General features: G+C 47.2%; 1 protein-coding gene across 1 annotated transcript in view; it reads left to right on the top strand.

The window, feature by feature from the left end:
* The window catches only part of LOC100297099 (P antigen family member 3), a 418,811-nt gene that overhangs the window by 307,677 nt on the left and 104,848 nt on the right, over nucleotides 1-6,286 (top strand). The gene's annotated exons all lie outside the window — the stretch shown is intronic.

Genomic DNA, 6,286 nt, shown 5'->3' on the forward strand with positions numbered 1-6,286 from the left:
CCAGGCACAGTCCCCCAAGGGGCATGATAGATAAAGCTTCCGACTGGGATCTGCAGGCCTGGCGTGGGAAAGCCCTCTGTCGCTGACTGCGAGTAATATGTGGAAGAGACAACAGGACCTTCCATTCTATTAGGAAAGGGGTCAACGCCGAGCGGACCCAAGGATATCACCACGTAGGTGAGATAAAGACCATGGCTTTGTCACCATCTTGTCATCCCTGAATATGTTCCCTAGCAGGATCCTCAGCCTGTCTAGCTATGCCTCTCTCAGCAAGTTTAAATTTGTGTATTCATTCCATCATTCATTCATTCTCTCCAAAGCATGTGTCAAGCACAACTCTGTGTGTTAAGAAAGAGAAAATCAACCTTTCCTCGTGGAGCTTACATTCTGTTGGGATCCTGTGGTCCCCAAATACAAGTAATGTATCAGGTGTTTGTAACTGCCATGATTAACATTAAATAGGGATAGTGAAATAGAGAGAAGGGGTGATATTTAGAAAGAGTGGTCAGGGAAGTTCTAAGATTGTGACATTTGAGCAACAGCCTAGAGGAGATATGCCTATCTGGGAGAAAAGTATCCTAGACAGAGGTAAGGCCAGTGGAAAAGCTGGGGAGTAGAACCCTGTGTAGTGTGTATGAAAACAGTGAGGAGGGCAATGTGACAGGCACAGCATGATGGAGGGAGAGCGAGGAGATTGGGTGACAGAAGTGATGAAGGCCAGGTCCCTTGGGCCTTCTGGCCACTGGGAGGATTTTGACTTGAACCACAGGAGGGTTCTTGTCAGAGAAGTCCCCAGGCTTCTTTCCGAGGCCCAGATCGCACATGATTGTTGAGGAGCTCTTGGTTGATTTGAAGAAAAACCCTTCCCCACCCCTTCTGCAGCTGAGCATGCCTTTCCTGGAATCCCCTACACTCAAGGGGAATGCCTCCTCCTGCTCCCAGTGAACATTCTTGTCAACTGATGATACCCTCAGGAGAGACAGGGCAAAGACCCTCTTGGTGTGAGTGAGGCCACACTGAGTCTTGCAAAGGCAAAGAGAGATGATATAAGAGGCACAGAGATGGCAGGGAGAAAGACAAAGATAGAGCATTAGACAGGGATGGAGAGACTACTTCTGGCACTAAACTGTCCTCACTTAGTTAGCCCAAGCCCTGCTACTGGATGATGTAGAGTATACTTTCTCTATAGGAGAAAAGAAGCCCTCCCCTCTAGGGAATGACTCAGTTGCCCATGGCTTGGGCCTTAATCATGCTCCCTTCATCCACATCAGGGGCCTCTGCCCATCAAGACAAGGACACGCTCCATCCCTGGGGAGGCACATGCTGTACGCAGGGTCCCTCACAACCTATCCTGCCCAGACTGCCCTCCTGCTGATCTCACTGCCAATGACTGCTTTAATGGGGGAAAGAGAGGCAGGGATCTCTGCATTTGTGGTGGAGCCTCATGCAAATTGGTGAATGTGAGATTTCTCCCCAGCTGCTTGGAGGCTCACCTCTGTACCTTCCCCCACCATGTCCCCAGTGAATGTGAAGATTACATTCCACACATCAGGGAAGAAGCTGGGTGTGTGATGGGGAGACACAGAGACATATCCTGACAGTGAGTCAGTCATAGGGTCCTTGTGGCCCTGTGCAAACACCCCCCTCCCCCACTACCTGGCCAGGGTCGTGCTGATTCTTCCCTGCCTCCTCCAAGGAGCCCGAGCTTACATCCAATTCCCGCCCTCCTCATGACCTGAGACCTTCCATTTGCACAGGGCCTTGGGCGGCCGTCTGCTATCGGTGCCCTCCTTGTTGTGGGTTGGGCAGATGGACCAAGGGAGTGTGTGTACACAGTTTCTGTCACAGGGCCCCTATCAAGGGTGGTAGTCATATCAGCAAGAATTGTTCTTAAGAGGATTATTACCTGGGCTATTGTGAACTGCACATTATTACCCTCTCTGAGGATGGGGCCCCAAGCTTTTATCTCTGTGCAGAGGCATGGTAGAAATCTTAGCAAATGTGACATCACAGGCCTACTTCTAAGACCCGTGCCAGTGGGGACCCTCCAGTCTTCCTCTTAAAACTATTCTCATATGCAGATACATGAACAGCTGAGAGGCCCAACCCTCTGGACAAAGGCCCCCCAAATCGTTCTGAGATTTCATGCTCTGGGACAGAGATCTGCAAACAGTTCAGACTGCTCATCCTGGACACCAACCCCGAACAGCTCTAATAGGTCACACCTGAGAACACAGATGCACTCCAGCTCAGAAATTCCAACTGTGGCCTTGGATGAATTAGGATCCCTAAGAGAAACAGCATTGCTCACAGCCAGTTCTACAGGGTTAACTTGTAACCTCTGTGGTTCCTGAATGACACTGCAATCTGAAGGAATTCTGGGTGACAAACAGGAAGAGGCACACTGTGCTTTGGACAAACTGGCCCTTATTTAGTCACACAGCTTCCTCAGGAAAAGGTTCAGTGACCCCAGATTCTGGCAACTTCCCACATACACAAAAGCATGGAAATGATTAACTTGCAATGTCTGATCTCTGTGTTTCACAGTAATCTTTTGCCAGTATTCATGCTAGACTTCATGTATTTCCTAGGCAAAACTCATATTGCCTTCACTGCTACCTCCTCAGAGCAGTGTTCTCAGAGCTAACGGAGGAGCTGTGTCCCGGGATATAGTCCCCAGGAGACCCCAAATCCAACCTAAACTCACAACTCTTCTGTTGTATGTGTTTCTTTAAGTGGACACTACTCTAGCTAATAGCTCCCATTTACCTCAGTGGCTTCACACCCCTCCCCCAGAGCCTACAGTCTGCACCCTGGGACACAGAGCCCCACATCTTTGCCTCTGGGCTACTGCGTGGGCATTTGCACTGAGTCTCTGTTCAGTCAACCCCAAGGGAGAGAGGCCTCCAGACTTGCAATTCCTGCAGCCCACAGTCACCAGCATGTCACCCTGAGGAAGGCAGGTTCATTCCAGGGGTGTGGTGTGCCTTAGAGCTGAGGGGTTCAGAAATTGATTTCCCATGTCTGGGTCCTGAGAATGGCCCTAACCCCACCCTGGTCAACTCTAGTCATGGTAACTTTGTATCCTGCCCCATGGGAGGTTCCAAGTGAATGCCAGATCCACAGAAGAAGCTCCAGGGACCTGGTCCTCTCTATCGCAGCACCCACTCTGAACTACTGAATTCTGGAGAGAGGAGACGGTTTCCCGTCACGGTGCCTATGACAACTTCCTTACATCCCTTTAATCACCTCTGTCATTTTCCAGAGTCCGTCTCCTGGGGACAGCTGCCTCAATTCCTCTTTCTCCCCAAATTCCCACCCCTCCCCTCCCCTTTCAATAGGCCTCAGGGGCCTCTTTAGCCCCTCCCCCAGCTCTACTCACAGGGCCTCACCCCATTTGTGTCCTCTCACCAAGCACCCACGCTACCTCAGAAGATTCCCTCAAGACCCTGCCTGCTCCCTGCATTCTGCAGTACACCTATCTCCTGCCCACACACAAGGTCTGTCATAAAGTCCCTGTGAGGACCGAACTGAAAAATCTGTTCAGGATCCAGATAAAATTCAGACTCTGACCAGGAGCCCGGGGCAGTTCTTGTGGGGCTGGAAGGAAAAGGATTGGGTCTCCGAGAGGAGCATCTGGTCTCAGCGTCCTGCAGGGGTGAAAGGGTTTTCTTCAAGGGTCCTAGTGAAGATGAAGTGAAATGGCACCTTATAAGTGCTTATGCATGCATGCCAAGTGTGTGCCAATTCTCCTGAGTCATGACTACCAGGCTCCTCTGTCCATGGCATTCTCCAGGCAAGAATACTGGAATGGGTTGCCATTTCCTCCTCCAGGGGATCTTGCCGATCCAGGGATCAAATCCCCATTTCCTGCATCTCCTGCACTGGCAGGTGAATACTTTACCACTGAGCCTCCTGGGTAGCCCCAACATTTGCTGAGAGTTAATCGAATATTGTGTTCTCACTACACACACACACACAGTCTAACATAAAGCAAAACTAAAGGGACACACGGAAAGTTTAGGAGATGTTGGGTATGTCTATTACTTTGATTGTGGTGATAATAGTATCATTGTTTGCATATGTCCAAACTCATCAAATTGTACACATTAAATATATACAATTTGCTGTATATCAATTCTATTTCAATAAAGATGTTTATAAAAGGACAGCAGAAAAATGTTCTCCCCAAAATTGATACTTACGTAAAATAAGCACATTTCTTGAAAAATACTGATGAGCAAATTCACTCAAAAAGTAATGAGGATGAATATCTTTATATCTATTAAGTAAGTTCATGCATGTGCATGCTAAGTCACTTCCATCATGTCTGACTCTTTAGGATCCTATGCACCATAGCCCGCAAGGCTCTTCTGTCTCTGGGATTCTCCAGGTAAGAATACTGGAGTGGGTGGCCAGGGCCTCCTCCAGGGGATCTTTCTGACCCAGGGATTGAACCTGAGTCTCTCATGCATTGACAGGCAGCTTCTTCACCTCTAGCACGAGCTGGGATGTCCCAAGGAAGTTAATTCCTTTGTCTCATATTATGAGGCCATTGTTACCTGATAACACACAGCCATGTCATACTCCTTTTCCAGTTTTGAAGCAGTCACCTCTTCCATCTTTGATTCTAACTTGCTTCTTGTCCTGCATACAGGTTTCTCAGGAGACAGGTCGAGTAGTCTGGTACTCCGCTCTGTTTCAGAATTTTCTACAGTTTGTTGTGATCCATGCAGTCAGAGGTCTTAGCGTAGTCAATGACGCAGAAGCCGATGTTTTTCTCGAATTCCCCTTGCTTTCTCCGTGATCTAACGAATGTTGGTAATTTGACCTTTGGTTCCTCTGCCTCCTTGAAACCTAAGCTCTATATCTGGAAGTTCTTGGTTCAAGTACTATTGAAGCCTAGCTTGAAGGAGTTTTCTAAGCAGGAGGCTTCAGAAATTGGGGACAATCTAAGTGGAGAAGCTTAGGAAATTGGATGGTGTGAAGGAAGCCTGATAAGAGAGACAAGAAAAGGAAGCTCTACTTTCGTTGTTGCTAGCAAGGTGGACAGGGGCTAGACCATGCCTTCAAGTCCTTGTGTAGGAGGGTAGCATTATCTAGAAAGACACAGAAAGTTCTGCAACTGTAAGAGAAGGAGGGAGAGGGTGGGAAGAGGGAGACAGACACCCTGAGTGGATGTAAGAGACCAGTTAGAAGGGGCGTTGAGAATTAAATGGAGCGAGGCTTTGGACCAGAGCAGATGTGGTGGACGTGGGTAAAAGTAGACACATTAGGCGTTTACGAAGATGGACAGAACTCAGCAAGAATTTGGATTTGAGGTGAGGGAGAGAGATTCGTAAACATGGTTAAGACCAAGTTTGTGTGTTCTGTCATAAGAGTACGAAACTGTCATGGGAAATCCTAGAAGTTGTCCAGGTCTGGGAAGAATTCCAAAATACGATTTTTATGTTTTTGAGCTCATGGTCTAGATGGATACAATAACCAATATTTAAATACTTAAATGTTCCTTTTCCTTTCAAAAAAAGTGTTGAGGTATAATTTGTGTACAATAAAAGCCAACACTTTAAAGCATTACAGTTTGTAGAGTTTTGACAAATGTATACAGTGGTGTAAAAGCTACCACAATAAAAATGTAGAAAATGGCCCATTGTTCAAAAATGCTCCCTTGGGGTATTTGCCATCAGACTCCTTCTTCCACTCCTATACCCTGGCAACCACAGATACATTTCTGTGTGAATAGTTGTGCCTTTTCCAGAAATCCATTGACATGAAATCATATAATATGTAGCCTTCTGTGTCTGGTTTCTCACAGTTTTTGCACAGTTGTGACACATCCTTGCTGTTGCATGCATTAGTAGTTTCTTTATTATTATTACCAATCTAGTATTCCTTTGTACAGGTATACTCTTTTGCTTTTCTTTCATCTGTATACCAGTTATTGAATAGTTGGGTTGTTTCTACGTGTGGCTACTAGGAATACATGTGTGGAATATTTGAGTACAGGCCACTGTGTGAGCACGTTTTCATTTCTCTTGGGTAAAATTGTCTAGGAGTAGAAATGCTTGGTCATATAAAGCTTCCCAGGTGGCGCTAGTGGTAAAGAACCCACCTGCCAATGCAGGAGACTCAGGTAGGATCCCTGGGTCTGAAAGATCCCCTGGAGTAGGAAATGGCAACCCGCTCCAGTATTCTCATCTGGAAAATTCCGTGGACAGGGGTCCTGGCAGGTACAGTCCATGGGGCCCCAAAGAGTTGGATACAACTGAGCAACTGAACACACACA

The sequence above is a fragment of the Bos taurus genome, chromosome X (assembly GCF_002263795.3).
Source record: "Bos taurus isolate L1 Dominette 01449 registration number 42190680 breed Hereford chromosome X, ARS-UCD2.0, whole genome shotgun sequence".
Classification (NCBI taxonomy): domain Eukaryota; kingdom Metazoa; phylum Chordata; class Mammalia; order Artiodactyla; family Bovidae; genus Bos; species Bos taurus.